The sequence below is a fragment of the Dama dama genome, chromosome 29, assembly GCF_033118175.1.
Source record: "Dama dama isolate Ldn47 chromosome 29, ASM3311817v1, whole genome shotgun sequence".
NCBI classification, from domain to species: domain Eukaryota; kingdom Metazoa; phylum Chordata; class Mammalia; order Artiodactyla; family Cervidae; genus Dama; species Dama dama.
In genome coordinates this window covers 25,028,697-25,042,549 of record NC_083709.1, presented here as the reverse complement: position 1 = coordinate 25,042,549, position 13,853 = coordinate 25,028,697, and the positions used below count along the sequence as shown (strand labels likewise).

Sequence of the window (13,853 nt, the reverse complement as noted above, 5' to 3'; positions counted from 1 at the left end):
GACTATCTCATTCAACATCTCTTTTATCTCCCCCAAATGCTAGCATAGTAAGTATAGTAAGTATATGCTTAATAAACATTTCATGAACTGAATATAATATAGGCAAGAAGGAGGGTTAGGCTGAAAAAGCAAATGACAGATGGATTATACTTTCAGTTCAGTTCAGTCGCTCAGTTGTGTCCGACTCTTTGCAACCCCATGAATCATAGCACGCCCGGCCTCCCTATCCATTACCAACTCCCGGAGTTTACTCAAACTCATGCCCATCGAGTCAGTGATGCCATCCAGCTATCTCATCCTCTGTTGTCCCCCTCTCCTCCGGTCCCCAATCCCTCCCAGCATCAGGGTCTTTTCCAATGAGTCAACTCTTTGCATGAGGTGGCCAAAGTATTAGAGTTTAAGCTTCAGCATCAGTCCTTCCAATGAACACCCAGGACTGATCTCTTTTAGGATGGACTGGATGGATCTCCTTGCAGTCCAAGGGACTCTCAAGAGTCTTCTCCAACACCATAGTTCTAAAGCATCAATTTTTCAGTGCTCAGCTTTCTTCACAGTCCAACTCTCACATCCATACATAACTACTGGAAAAACCATAGCCTTGACCAGATGGACCTTTGTTGGCAAAGTAATGTCTCTGCTTTTTAATATGCTATCTAGGTTGGCCATCACTTTCCTTCCAAGGAGTAAGCGTCTTTTAATTTCATGGCTGCAGTCACCATCTGCAGTGATTTTGGAGCCCCCAAAAATAAAATATGACACTGTTTCCCCATCTATTTGCCATGAAGTGATGGGACCGGATGCCATGATCTTAGTTTTCTGAATGTTGAGCTTTAAGCCAACTTTTTCACTCTCCTCTTTCACTTTCACCAAGAGGCTTTTTAGTTCCTCTTCACTTTCTGCCATAAGGGTGGTGTCATCTGCATATCTGAGGTTATTGCTATTTCTCTGGGCAATCTTGATTCCAGCTTGTGCTTCTTCCAGCCCAGCATTCCTCATGATGTACTCTGCATAGAAGTTAAACAAGCAGGGTGACAATATACGGCCTTGACGTACTCCTTTTCTTATTTGGAACCAGTCTGTTGTTCCATGTCCAGTTCTAACTGTTGCTTCCTGACCTGCATACAGGTTTCTCAAGAAGCGGGTCACATATACTTAAAGAAGCATAAATAAAAGAGTTCAGCTGGTAATTGTTCTAAAATGGTTTCATGTACATTGGTCTGTCCACATAATAATCAGATGCTGGATGGCAAAAGTCCTTAAATACAACCTCATTCACAGATTCCAATGATAGTAGGTAGATGACCCACCATCTGGGGGATGAGCCCTTCTATTGGAAAGAGTCAAAGGTAACAAAATTTGTTAAGTGCCTCACACCTCCAAGAGACTTCCAGGGAAATCTGCATTTGGGGAGTGAAAAAGAACTGAGCAAAATAGGAAAGACAGACCTAGGATGAAAACTCCTCAAGACATTGTGAGAGATAGGGCATAGATTTGAGGGATGAAGGCTTGAAATCCAAGAGCAGGTCTTAGCCCTACTACTGAGCTCTGCCATTCAACTATTGTGTTCTTGGGCAAATTAGGTAAATTCTCTGAACTTCAGTCTCAACCACTGTAAAAGAAACATGGTTATACTAGAGCCAAAAAGCTCAAAAATAAATAAGCAGTCCAATGTTAGTAACTTATTTATTAACATTAGACTGCAAAGCTAATATTAGATTGCAAATATAACTGTAAAGTTTGCCTGTGTACATATGATATTTTCCTATGTTATTTATTTACCATCTATGTTTCCACTGACCCTGATTTTGTTTTCTAGTTTATTGATCAAACTATTAAAAAGCATCTCAAAATTATAGCCCAACATAGATGGGCTATAAATATATAAACTGAGTTATATCTGTTTGTAGAGCTATTGGAAAATAAAATGGGATAATGTCTTTTTAAAAAAATCCTTCACAGAGTTTAATAAATGTGATTTTCCCAAACCCTATTATATCTTCTCATCAAAAGTATGATTTAAACAGACATTCTAAATCAGGAAGACAGATGCCATGGGTTATGGCTGTCAGAGAGGTAACCATTTCATGTACTTCAACTAGACCACTTTCATTTCTGTGGCCAGTTCTTTAGATTTCCTGAAGTTACATAGTAAATTTTCAAGTACAACTTAAATTACCTAGTAACTGCTTTATTCATTTTTATTCCTTTATGTCAAAGTCTATCATTTTAATAAATCAGGTTTTTCACATGTAATAAAAACACAGATGCTTTCAGTTTTTGTGTTTTGACTCAGTGAAAAGACTGAGTTGAAGTCTGTTGTTCCATGAAGGGGAAAGTACTTTTTTTAAGGTCCCAGAGCTTCTCATGCCCTTCCTATGGATGATATGATTTTCAAGGGGAAAACAAAGCTAACCTTGACCTGTTTGCTTGCAGTGGGCACTTTTGTGAATATAAACAGCAGAAACTTGTTCCAAAAAGACATCACATCAATGTGAGCAGACACTCCTGTCCATCAGAAGGCAATCTCCACATTCATAAAGAAAAATCAGTGAGCTGTGAGTAAGGCTTTTAGTGCACACATTTTTTTAAGAAACATAAATGCCTTAAGAATAAGCAACTTACAAGTCACAAAATAGAGAGGAAGGCAGAAATAGGCATCTGCCTCATTATATCAAGCCACAAAGCAGCTGACATTTACTAAGAAGAGGATTATTTGATCAAAATTGTTCAGGTAAGCTAAGACTGTGCTATTCACAAGTAACCTTTGAAGAAATTAAGAAGACAAAATAACAAAAAAGGATATGAAATATTTAATTATGTTATCCTTGAATATGTATAACTATTAAGGAAATACCAGATATATAAATAGCACATTATGCAACTATGATTTATTTTTTATTTAGATTGGGGAAGGGATTTACTACTATGGTATATCATCAAAAACTGGAAACTAATTATTTATTTTTCCATAGCAAATGTCTACTCTATAATTATGGAAGTACAAATCCTATTAGATACTCAAGCAGAGCTGTCAATTAGAAGAATGATATATGAGCTCTGAGAAGAATGTGTAGTAGATATATGAAATTGAAGTTAACAACATATAGTTTTTGAAATTAAATCTAACATTACCTGTCAGGTAAACCTGTGCACTAAGAATGAATTTCTGAAGAATTAATTACTTTAGATCACGGAAAAGAACAGTAAGTTGATAGACAAGATCAGAGAGCACTTAAGGACAACTTGGAGGCCTGAGTCAGAGAATGCAGGTCTTTTTGAGTGAAATGAGGCTTTCTGTCCGCTTGAATACCACGTCTCCATCTCCTTTGCTGGCTCCTCTGTCTTATTTATTTTTAAATGTTGGTGCCCTTTTGGGTTTTATTTTGGGGAACTTTATAGTCATTAAACTCTCCAAATATGATTCCATCAAATTTTGTATTGAAAATGCCATCTGTAATATACTGATATTCCAGTTAATGCCTCCAGTCCACAGCTATTATTTAGTTTCAGATTTTCAGGTTTTCCCATTTCTTCTCAGATATCTTAAAATATTATTCAACAGACTAAAGCGGTGCGTCCAAAAAAGACCTTCAATAAACAGCATCACCATCTATCTTAGTCCCTCCAGATCAAAAAAAAAAAAAAAAAGGAGTGTTCCTGAATTACTTTTCTCTTCTACATACCACTCCACTCTACCAAGTCCTATCGGATCTGAAATACAGCTCAAATCCAATGACTTATCTATCATCCAGCTTCCATGCTATTGTCTTAGCCACAGTTATTGTAGCCTGGGCTACTGAAGTCATTTCAAATTCTTTTCCTGAACAGAGACCCACTTTCCCAGCCCTGCTCCACTGCGTCAGCTTCTCTGCCAACTGACCAGGCGGAAACAGCAGCAGGGGAGGAGGGCCCGCAGAGCAGCATCTCAGACACGTCGAAAAAGATGTTTTGATCCCTAAAATAATGAGAGAAAAGGCCTGAGAGAGATGTTCTGAACAAGTTCAAGGTTTCACTAAGTGTTGCAAGGACTCTGGAGTCCTTACGGTAGTAAAATGCCGGAAGGAAAACTCTGCACTGAAAGACTGTCTCACCTCTTACTATAAAGATCCAGCCTTTTATGAAGAATGCAAAATGGAATACCTGAAGGAAAGGGAGGAATTCAGAAGAACTGGAATTCCTACCAAGAAAAGGCTACAGAAGCTTCCCACAAGTATGTAGGCAAATATTCAAGATGATGCTCATGGAAATCAGTCACCTGAAATAATGGACTCAGGGAAGTGCGTTTCCTTTACCCTTAATTATGGAAATAACTTTATCTGAAATAAAGATTTTTTTTTAACCTCCAAAAAAAAAAAACAAAAAAACCAATTCTTTTCCTTATTTCTACTCTTGTCTCCCACAATTCATTTTTCACTTGGCAGCCACATGGATCATTAAAAAGAAAGAATGAGAAAGAAAATCAATATAACATGATTACAGAGCTCATATAGTTACAGTTTACCTAAAAACAACTTATCACTCTTCTTGGAGACCATTAAGCATGAGGAAAACAAAGAAATAGATATACATTAAAAAAAAAAATTACTCAATTGCTGTTTTTCCAGAAATATGAGGAAATAGAAGCTACAACTCCAAGTAATATTTTATTGCTGCTAAGATCTTGCAGAACCACCTGGGAGTGCAGGCAACTGAGTGAAAAGTGTCTAGAGGCTCAGAGGTAACAGATTCCAAAAAGCACAGCACAGATACACCCCCTAAGTATGAGGAATTTCTTAAAATGTAAAATTTAAAGTTGACATTGGAGCTACAATAAACAGGACTGGGCTCTAAGGAGGCCGGTCTTTGAGAGCGGCTGTCAAGGTGGTATATCTAATAGTAGTGGCATATCAAGGACTGTGCCACTGGAAACACATCCTACAATTGAAGATCGCCTTGGAACCCAAGGATGTTTCCTTAATGCCTGTGAGTGGTGAAGGAACAGGGACAAGGGCCTGCAGATCTGGCAGCCGAAACTACTGGATGCCTTAAGCTTTGAGGGCCAAAAGGAAGTTGGCTACACAGGGAAGAAACAGTCTACATCGAAAAGAAGAAGGGGGAGCCCTTGGATTATAAAGCTACCTATACCACCAAACAGGAACCTCTCGCAAATAGCAGATTCAATGACAACTGACAAAACAGCACTGAACATAGTTATAAAGCTTAGTGATCCAGATACTCTATGGAGGGACTTCCCAGGTGCGACAGTGGTTAACAGTCCACCTCACAGTCTGGGAGATGTGGGCTCAATCTCTGGTCGGGGAATTAAGATCCCACATGTTGCAGAGCAACCAAGCTCATGTGATGCAACTACTGAGCCCACGTGCTCTAGAGCCCGTAAGCCACAACTCGAGAGGCTCAGTGCCACAACTCGAGAGCCAATGCAGCCAAATAAGTAAATATTTTTAAAAAGAGAAAAATAAAGCAGATAACTGAAAAAAAGATACTCTATGAAGAAGGTGGTAAAAAGCAGCAAAATATACCATTTTGGAATATACTCAAAAGATTCACAATGGAGCACATTAAAGAATGTTATTATTTCACTACACACAAATGTATGAAGTGATTGCCATGAACAGAAGCTCTTAAAGAAGAAATATAAGAACTCAAGGAAAAGATGCTAGAACAATGAGAAGAGATGAACTATGAATGGGTAGAATTCAAGAGAAAATTCTTTCCCAAGAAAGAAGTAAAATTACTAGAAAAAATAAAAAGGCAAGTTTAAGGGACGCACATGAGAGAACAGAGACAATGGAAAACAGAAAAAAAGACTGAGGACGAAAATGGGGAAAGCACAAACAAAATCCTCTTGCGTTATTTCATTTATGAACTCTATGGCTCTATTATCTATTCAAAAGTAAAATTCCAAACAACAACAACAACAAAAATCATATCACTGCCATTCTTCAAACCCTCCAATAGCCACTAATGGATTTTAGAATGAAATTCAAAGTTTGTCCCATGGCCTGTCTTGCATCACTGGCTTCTACTCCTACCGATTTCAAGTTTTCCCCTGCTCTCATTCAGCCATACTGATGATTTTTTACTTATATTGTTCCATCAACTTCAAACATGGTTCTTCAGAACTTCCTACAGCTGAGTCTTAACATACTGTCACAAAAAGGCTTTAGTCCATGACATCACTAACACATAAGGTATTCTCTTCCATCTTACGGTTTGTTTCTTCCCTAGCCTATCATAACCATAATTATCTCATTAATTACATTATTTACTTAGATGTTGTTTTCCTCCTTCACAGAAATGTAAGTTCCCCAAGAACAGAGGCCTGTATAGTCAAGCACCTACCACACAGTTAGCACTTGATAAAGTTTGATGACTAAAGGAAGGAGAAATAATTTATTTCTAGGGTTTCTTCTAGTGCCAATGTGCCAGTACTGACATCTAGTACTTCACTTTGTAGAGGATGACAGAATCCACCAAAAACACACAGCAAACTTTAGGTCTTTGCACACTTTGAATTATCAAGTTAGTTATTAACTTTGTACATTTATATATCAAGCTATGGGCTTCCCCAATGGCTTAGCAGGTAAAAAGTCTGCCTATAATGGAGGAGGAGGAGACCTAGGAGACACAGGTTTGATCCCTGGATCTGGAGGATCCCTGGGAGGAGGAACTGGCAACTCATTCCAGTATCCTTGCCCCGAAAATCCCATTGACAGAGGAGCCTGGTGGACGACAATGGGTCGCAATCACAACTAAGCACCCAAGCACAGCACATCAATCTATATAGCTATATGTATTACATATATTCATTCATTCATTTATCCATCCATCGTGCTGGTTCATGTTTACCTGGAGGACTATGACTAGTGTAGATTTTGGTACTGAGAGTGGTTCTAGAGGAACAGAATATTTAGGTTTGTTTTCTGAATTGGTACTGGAATTTCTCGAATTGACTCTCTAATCTGATTAAAGACATTTCCCATAGTAAAGAGAGCACTGATAATACACAGCATGATCTGACAACCTGGATATGCCAAAATCCTCCATTAACCCTCTTTGCTGAGTCACTTTAGTCGTGTCCAACTCTGTGACTTCATGAACTGTAACCTGCCAGGCTCCTCTGTCCCTGGGGATTCTCCAGGCAGGAATACTGGGGCAGGTTGCCATGCCCTCTTCTGGGGGATCTTCCTGATCAAGGGATTGACCCTGCATCTCTCAAGTCTTCTGCATTGGCAGGCAGGTTCTTTACCCCTAGCACCACCTGAGAAGCCCTAGACCCTCTTTATCAATCATTTATTAAGAAATACTGGGCTGAGTTACTGGATACATGAAACTTTTGAACATTTTAAGAAGAGCGATGACTTACTGAGATTAGCTTGTTGTCCCAATGTCACTGGGCAAAGTGAGAAATAAAAGGATGAGATTAGGGATTTGAACTCCCAATTTAAGCACTGCACGCATGCACACACACACACACACAATCTGAAGCCTTTTATGTGTGCCCTGAAGGAGACCTTTGTTTCCTATAGCCTTAGGGCTGAAATTCTTGAAAATCAAAAGCAGAATCTCATTCTGTGATTGACTGAATTACAAAGAAACCTGAATTTCCAGTCTTTTTGGGTTCTTAATAATAGCCTTGATTGAAAAAGGATGGGATCCTGTAAATTGGGGACATGTGGGAAGACCCTGATCAAAGTGGAGACATTGAGACTTTCAAGTCTGATGCATCTTCTTTGCCAACGATGCCCTCCCAGGTGCAGTGGGAGTGGCCTGCTCACTTCCAGTAGAAGTAGCCTCCCCAACCTCAGGGTAATAAACAGCCTCTGCATTTCCTTTTAATGGGATTAATTTTCATTGTTTGAGGAAACAGTAATGGTCTCCTCTGAGTGACTTGTGAACCAAAACAATGCTGATTCTCCTCTGGATACACCATCCATTTTTGAATCTAGACTTATACCCAGATTCAAGTCCCAGCAGGCCTCTAAAGGTGAGGTACAAACTACTACAACCATGAGGAGGTGCTCTCCACTCCAAAAGAACTATTTGAGTTTTCAAACTTATAAAGACGGACCTGGGGAACACGTGTTGGAATATACACTAAGGTTGTGGTATAGTGCTTCAAGAAACAATGTTGAATTAGGCTGAATTTACTGATATGGGCTCATCAAGCTGAGATACTACATTTAACGTTGTAGTTCAAGGAGTTAGAAAGGACTCAAACAGGTTGGGTGGTTGGCTGAAACAGGGACCAAAAAGGTGTTCCTCAGTGAGTAAATGAGAAGTTCCTGATCTGACTTGGTTTGAGAGAGAGAGAGAGAGAGAGAGAGAGAGAGAGAGAGAGAGAGAGAGAGAGAGAGAGAGAGAAGTTTCCAAGTACAGTGAAAACAACTGTCACTAACTGGGATATTTAAAGCCAGCCTTATAGCATTGGCTGGTGGGTTATGCTCTTCCTAGGAATTAAATGGATAGAAAACCTATTAAAATTCTCAACTGATCTTTATAAGCAGACAGGTTCTATGTCAAGTGAACAAGTCTAACCTGAATCATGAAAACTGAAACTCAAGCCCCCTCGATTTCCAGTATTGAGTCAGTTTGCAGACCCAGAAATCTTTGAGTAAAGGGGAGAATAGGTCCCCTTGAGGAAGGATCCAAGTACACTGCCCAAATTTTATACTGTCAGTCTTTTCAGGACCTTCTCCAAAGGGTCCTAGGGGACTTCCCTGGTGGCACAGTGAAGAATCCATATGTCAATGAAGGGGAGATGGGTTTGATCCCTGGTCTGGGAAGATTCTACTCACTGAGGAGCAACTAAGCCCATGCACCAGAACTACTGAGCCCTTGCTCTAGAGCCTGTGAGCTGCAACTACTGAAGTCTGCACATCGAGAGCCTATGCTCTGCAACAGGAGAAGCCACCACAGTGAGAAGCCTGTATCACAACACAGACTAGCCCCCACTCATCATGACCTGAGAAAGTCCGAGCAAAGCAAGGAAGACTCAACCAAAAATAAAAATAACTAGAATTATTTTTTAAAAGGGGGGATTTACAGTCTTTTTTCCCCCAGGTAACTATGCACTGGGGAAAAAAAAAATAATCAGGCCTTTTGGGCACTACTGGAGACTGGCTTTGAACTGACACTGATTCCAGATGACCCGAAACACCATTGTGGTCCATCACATAAGATGCTTACTCCATAAGACGCTACTCTTTTTTTTTTTTTTTAAGACGCTACTCTTATGAAAGTGAAAGTGAAGTCGCTCAGTCGTGTCCGACCCTTTGCGACCCCATGGACTGTAACCCACCAGGCTCCTCTGTCTATGGGATTCTCCAGGCAAGAATACTGGGGCCATTTCCAATGTACCATGGGGGCTACCAACTTTCCATGTAACCTGAGCTGTCCATCATGAAATGGATGTTTTCTGATACCCCCAAACCAGAAAGCTGGGTGTGTGTAGTAACATTTCATCATCAAATGGAATCAGTATATACATGACCAGGCCCAGGAAGGCTCTGAATGCATGAGTAATTTACATAAAGAGGCGGCCCAAATGTTTAGGCCACTCCTGCTTCAATGCCTTCTCTCTCCCCACCAGCATCTATGGCCTCATGGTGAGCTCTTTAAGATCAGCTGGCAGAGGAAGAGAAGACATAGGCCTGGTTTGCAGATGGCTATGCACAATATGAAGGCACCATCCCAAAGTGGACAGTTGTAACACTGTAGACCTTTTCTAGGATATCCCCAAAGGATAGATGAAGGACAGTCCTCCCAGATGACAGACCTTTGAGCTCTGGTTGTTCACTTTGCTTGGAATGAGAAATGGCTAATTACATACTAATTCATGGGCTGTGGTCAAAGATTTGGCTGGAAGTTCAGGGACTTGAAAAAAATATGGCTGGAAAATTGATGGCAAGGAAATTTAAAGAACATGTATGTGGATGGACCTCTTTGGGCAAAGAACAAGAAGACACTTGTGTTCCATGTGAATATTCATCAAAGACTGACCTCAAAAGAGGAGTCTTTTAATAATCAAGTGAGTGGCATGCTCTGTGCATACCAGTCAGCTTTTATCCCCAGCCAATCCTATCATCATCCAATAGGTTTAAGAGAAAAAATGGCCATGCTTGCAGAGATGGAGGTAATGCACAGGGTTAACAGCACGAATTTCCATTTCCTAAGGGTGACTTGGTCACACCTATTTCTAAGTGCCCAATCTACCAGCAGCAGAGACCAACACTGTGTCCTCATAGGCACCATTTCTTAGGGTAAGGTAATCATCCAGCTACTTGATGGCCAGCTAATTACCACTTCCACCATGGAAGGAGCAGCAGTTTTTTTTTTTTTTCCTAATGGAATGCACACTCTGGATATAGATTTGCTTCCCCTTCATGCTATACTTCTGTCAAAAGTATCATCTGTAGACTCACAGAATGCCTTATCTGTCATCAACAATATTTCACATAGCATTGCTTCTGGTTAAAGAACTCACTTCATAGCAAAAGAAGTATGACAATGGACCTCTGCTCATGAAATTCAGTGGACTTACCACATCCCCCAAGATTTGGAAGCAGATAATGTGAAAGAGTGGTAGAATGACCTTTTGGAAACTCAGTAACAGTGACAGCTACTTGGCAATACCTTGCAGGACTAGGACAAGGTTCTCCAGAAGGTGATGTGTGCTCTAAGGCAGTGTCCAGTGCGTGGTGCTGTTTCTCCCACAGTCAGAATTCACAGGTCCATGAATCAAGGGGTAGAAATGGGCCCTGCTCACTATTACCTTAGTGACCCACTAGCAACATTTTTGCTTCCTGTTCCTGTGACCTTAAGCTTGCTGGCCTAGAGATTTTAGTTCCCAAACGAGGAATGCTTTCACCAAGAGAAATCACAACAATTCCATTAAACTGGAAGTTAAGATTTATACCTTGTTACTTTGGACTCTTCATGCCTCTTAATCAATAGGGAAAGCAGGAAGTTACTGTTGGAACTGGGGCAAAGGATCCTGAATCCCAAGGGCAGATTGGCATGCTACTCAACAATGGAGATAAGAAAGACTATGTCTGGAATACAGAAGATCCCATAGTCTCTCAGCACTACTATGCCCTGCAATTTAGGTCAATGGAAAATTACAATAACCCAACTAGGCAGGATTACAAATGGCCCAGAACCTTGAGAAATGCACATTTGGATCACCCTACCAGTAAAAGAACCAAGAACGGTTTAGATGCTTGCTCAAGGCAAAGGATATACACAAAGAGTAGCAGAGGGAAATTATAAATACCAGCCATGACCAGTTACAGAAACAAAGACTATAAGATGATTTTCCCCCCTTATTTTGTTATGAATGTGTATGTTTGTATTACATACACTCTTCTGGAAAAGTAGTGTGTTTTGGGTTATATGCAAGGTAGTTATATCATGATAGGCAGAGCTATGATCTTTTTATAGTCTTCATTTAGAGATTAAGTACGATTAAAGATGTATATGGATATCAAGTCAGAAAGGGGTGGACTTGTGATGGTTAATTTTGTCTGTTAACTTGATTGGGCCATGGGGTGCCCAGATATTTGGTTAAAGATAAAACATTTTGAGTATGTCTGTGAGGGGATTTCTGGATGAGATTTGCCTACTGTGGTTCTTGGGACTTCTCAGTCTCCATAATTGCATGACCCAACTCCTTATTACTACACACACACACACACACACACACATACATAGACATCATACTTATATGTATGAAGTCCACAGAGAGATTATATATTTTTATTATATTTTATTGGTTCTGTTTCTTGGAGAACTGTAACACATACTTAACATAATTAAATAAAATTTAATATAATTGTATGCAGGTTGAGTGTCAGTTGCAATATCTAATTAAACATACATTAATATAAGTCTTGAACATATTGGGGAGGAAGCAAAAGTGCTTAATAGTTAAAGTGGTTGCAGAAATCTTGCTAACAACTCTGCTCTTATAGGAATTTTAATTAAACCCAGCCCTTCAGAATCACCCTCCCTAATTTTCTCCCCAGAAAGCTGGTTTATGATTGTTCTTGTGTCCTTGTGACTCATATTTAGGGTTTGGAATACTGGGTTTGAATAAGCCAGAGGTCTAGAAGTTTTCTGGTATAATTTAGGCTGCAGCATATATTTTTTCCTGATTTTAAATATATTTTTATGGATATCTTTACTGGAATTTTTTAACATAAAAAACCCAACCATTTTGATGGAAAAACATTTTTCTAAAGTCTTATTTGCTCACTTGCTCTTATAATAAGTGAAAAACTATTATAGTTTTTTTTCTTATAATGATAGACATAGTACCTTTTAAGATTTTAGTCATTTCAAAAGAGATAAAGCTGATATAGCAAACTTTATGTAATGTTAACATTGTTTACTTTTCCTTTAAAAAATATTCCGGTATATCTTTTGTTCCACGAGGACAGAAGAAGAGTTTCTAGAGAATTTATGCAGAGTAAATCACTCACACCTGGATAATTAGACAAGCTGAGCAAAAGAAATTCAGTGAGAGAGTATATTTCTGTTCATTTCAGGAATTACACACTTTCAGGAAATAGAAATAAAATTCCTCTAAGATATATAGCTACTAATAGCTTTACTCCTAACTACTTTATGTTACCAAGTCTATTCTTATAATAAACCCAGAAAGTAGATATAATCCCAATCTTAGAGGCAAAGATAATAAATCTCAGAAAAGTTAATAAACTTGTTAAAGATGACTGTAACACCAAAATCAAAGTCACCGGTGACTAATGTCTGATCTTAGACCTATCTAACTGAAGACTATCTTACTATAGTGACTTTCTCCAAAGATTAAAGGGCAAAAGAAAGAAAGAAAGTGAAGTTGCTCAGTCGTGTCTGACTCTTTGCAACCCCAACCCCATAGTATGTAGCCTGCCAGGCTCCTCCATCCATGGAATTTTCTAGACAAGAATACTGGAGTTGGTTGCCATTTCCTTCTCCAATTTTCAATTAACCCAGAACATGGCTCAGTTTCTCTCCCTGGACTCCTCTGATTTTTTTTCTTTGGCTTTTAATGCAATAACATCTGTAATAATTTAGAAATCTCTCTCTTAAAATACATAGCTGAAGATTATAAAATGTGCTTTGTCTACATGTATACTATATAAGAGACAAAGAAAGATGCCTTTCCAATACAATTAGTCAATGACAGAGCTGGGAATTAAATTTTTAGAAATTCTGTTCACCTCATCAAATGTAGAATTGATCCTTTTTTTTTTCCCACGAGGCCATTTTTCACATTTGAATTCAAGATAAGTGATGCAGTGACATAATGTAATTTTCTTTCATTGCCCTCAGTCTTTGATTAAAGAACTCACAGCCTTGCTTTGAAAAGCAGACTTTTTCAGTGACTCATTAAACTAATCATGAACTTTATTCTGTTTCCTTTTATGATAGTACTTATATCCTTGACCTCTTCTGAGAACATCATATAAAAGGTTAATAATGCTATATTAATGAGCATATAAAATAGGTGTCATAATAATCAATCCTAAAGAATTTATATAAACTAGTATATTCAGGGTCAATTTAACAAATATAAATCAGTAAGTCTGCAAAAGACTGGAATTTCAAAAATGCAAACCTTCTCCTACATTCCATAAATGAAAAATCAAGGGATAAGGAAGGTGAGGAAAGTATTGCCCCATAACCAGTATGAAAGAATCATTATTCGTCCAAGAAAAGAGTGGATTATTTCTCCCTTGAAAGTTTGTCCCTTCAACTATAAGTGACCCTTAAAAAGGTCTGGCTTCTAGGAGGGAGTGGTCTGGTCAATCATGCCTGAAGCTATTTTTCAGGTTAGTTAGGTATCAACA

At 38.9% G+C, this 13,853-nt stretch overlaps 1 protein-coding gene and 1 pseudogene across 1 annotated transcript in view; one reads left to right on the top strand and one right to left on the bottom strand.

The window, feature by feature from the left end:
- LINGO2 (leucine rich repeat and Ig domain containing 2) overlaps nt 1-13,853 on the bottom strand; it is a 1,335,691-nt gene that overhangs the window by 195,086 nt on the left and 1,126,752 nt on the right. The window lies entirely within an intron of this gene.
- Nucleotides 3,925-4,346, top strand: LOC133048673 (COX assembly mitochondrial protein homolog; annotated as a pseudogene).